This window comes from Petromyzon marinus, chromosome 37, assembly GCF_048934315.1.
Source record: "Petromyzon marinus isolate PM22_M1 ecotype Great Lakes invasive population chromosome 37, UKy_Petmar_22M1.pri1.0, whole genome shotgun sequence".
Lineage (NCBI taxonomy): Eukaryota > Metazoa > Chordata > Hyperoartia > Petromyzontiformes > Petromyzontidae > Petromyzon > Petromyzon marinus.
The window spans coordinates 8,887,572-8,890,274 of NC_133703.1; the positions used below are offsets into that span (position 1 = coordinate 8,887,572).

A 2,703-nucleotide genomic window follows, 5' to 3' on the forward strand; every position below is an offset into this window, starting at 1 on the left:
TACATGCCGATGAATAATTAATAGATGCTTGAAAACATCTATCCCCAACCATCTGCCTGTGTTTGGCCTAAAACCCAATCACCCAGAATGCCCAAATTCACCTTACATACTCTAGGAATGTAAGCAGGTTAATGCTTGGATATCCATCACAATCATCACCCCCAAATGTGAAGACATGTCACGAGACTCGCTGACTTTTCTTAAAATACTTGAGAAATACAAATCATAGCTGAATATTTTCAATTCCATGTGTATAAGCCTTTGTCTCAGATTTATTGTAAAATAAATATACATGTACAATATAAACATTCAAATATCAGAAAATATTTAATGTATGTTGAATTTCTTTCACACTGTGCATAACCAACCATGCTAAACAAGACATGATAAAAACAATCCAAGTCATGGGTTGCATACAATATGCAACTTTGGTTTATTGATTACAAGTTACATAAAAGGTTCTGAAATTTTACAATACAGGTATAGTGCAATCTAAATAAGCAAATGTACTTTTACAGTGATTTCCCAAATGTTTATAACTACACAAATACTAGCATGTATGTTCCCAATAAAGTAGTCTCCTTCCAAAATGGATAAAACCAAAATAAGTTTAGTTGTGCTCACAATATTTTTCACATATCCGTTCTCTTTCAAGTGACATTTGAGTGCAAAATACTGCTGCAACCATTCACTAACTCCAACCCTGAACGAACTTCATCACATTTTTCCAATACTTTGTTGTGGCACTTCCATTAACAGGGCAATTACTGTGCCCCATGGGCCCCACAAGTTCACAAGTAATTGCGATTCACACCACAGCACCTGAAGTACCATTGATGTTTAACAACCATGAATTAGCAGGACCAAGCGAACGTATCCTTCTGAGTACAAACCTCGACCACCGCCTTAAAATGCAGCCATCCTTGTTCTCCTTGATGGTGTCAACCAGCTCTTTCAGACGCGACAGGTGGTACACGGCCCTGAGAAGAGACACGATTGAGAGAAAATTACTTGGTTGACTTATTATCATGGTGGAAGCCAGAAAAATCTCACCAAGTCTCAGGCGGGTTTGGCAGTGATATTTTGCAAATTTCATCAGCGAGTGGTATGTGAGAGGAAATCGGAGAACCCGGTGAAAACAGAGGGAGTAAAATGCAAAACTCCGGATATAGATTCAAGATTCCATTGCTGTATTACTAACTCCTGGTTACCTAGCAGCCAAAATCTATAATATATGCTATTACCAAATAGTCACCCATCCAAGTAATAACAAGGCTTACCTGCTTAGCTTATAACATTCATAATCTGACATCATACTTAGAGGCGGTGCAGCCTCTATGCTGTGCGTGAGTGTGAATATAAAGATAAATTCACAATGGCGTGGAGGGGTTTTCCCAGGGACGATCAGCCCCTAGGAAGACGTCCGTGTTGAAGCTGCCCGGGGAGGGGGCCTCCAAGCCGGGGGATTCCAACTCCATGCGCGCCCTGCTCAGCAGCTCCTCCAATGAGGCTGTGCATCAAGAATCACGCATCGCACGTCACAACCACATGGGTGGCCGCTCAGTCGTCTCTGTGAGAAAAGACTGAATATGTACCTGAAAACATATGAAATGTCATCTGCTATATACAGACTATATATATACACACACACACCTAGGGATCTAAGGTCCTCTGACACAGGCTCCTCGTTGGCTACATTCGTAAGGCCGGAGATGTCCAAATCTTTGAGCCACTCTGGGTACTTTGGTCTGCTTTGCGGGCTCTGAGCGGCACCTGCTCTCTTCGTGCTGGTATCCGTCTCGTGGCTGCTGGTCTGGGAGTCCACATCGCAGTCACGCAGCCAGGCCGGGTACCTGAGCTCAGGAATGCTCGTGATCCCCGACACATCCAGCTCATCCTTTTGGCTTGTCAACCACCTGGGATAGGTACTTGTCGCACAGCCGCCGTTCGGCAAGTGCTCACGCCTAGTTGCTTCACTGCTCCGCAAGTACAACAAAACATTCTTCTGGTTAGAAAAGAAATAATTTTTGGGCTTTGCCGACTCATTTAATGGCATCAGGGCCTTGTTGCTTCTCGCTGTTGAGCTCAACCGTTCAGTTGGCTTATTGCCCCTCACCAATGATGCGCCGAGGCTGTGCGCGGTGACCCCGAGAGATGACCGCTTGCCTCTGTGCGACACTGCGAGGTCTCGGTGGGCGCTAGGCGAGCGGAACAAGGACTTGGAGGAACCGTCAACTGGCGCCTCTAGGAACTGGTCCGTGGTTAGACTGACCGTCGGGCTATAAGCCATGACCGCTGCAGCGCAGCAGTGAGGCTGCACGTGCCCGAGATGAGGTCCTCCACAGGCAGCATGCCACCTGCAATGTAAGACCCACAGACATTTTACTGGTACACAATGAATTTGCTCTCCCCTAGATTCCTTGACCCCTGAACGGCAATCCTGCAATGTTGCCTTACTTTGCACCATCAGTAACTAATGATGTTATCCGTTTGTGGAGTTTGTGAGAATATGGGATAAATCAGTGCATGAGCTGTTATTGTTTAAACTTCAGATGTGTCCAGTCTAGGATCTGCAAATTTTGACACAAAGGTTGGAGGATCACTTAGATTTCACAAACTTTACAAACTCGATAATCAGTGAAGTTGCTGGAAGATGACAGGAGAAAGAAATGCATGCTCCGACCTATCTGTTCAGACCTATGC

At 44.9% G+C, this 2,703-nt stretch overlaps 1 long non-coding RNA gene across 1 annotated transcript; it reads right to left on the minus strand.

The window, feature by feature from the left end:
• Window positions 1-256: 256 nt before the first annotated feature.
• On the minus strand, window positions 257-2,416 carry LOC142930137 (uncharacterized). Its single transcript, XR_012946097.1, has 2 exons — window positions 1,375-2,416; window positions 257-980 (listed from the first exon to the last, which is right to left on the minus strand). It is a non-coding gene; the product is annotated as an uncharacterized LOC142930137 (long non-coding RNA).
• Window positions 2,417-2,703: the final 287 nt, after the last annotated feature.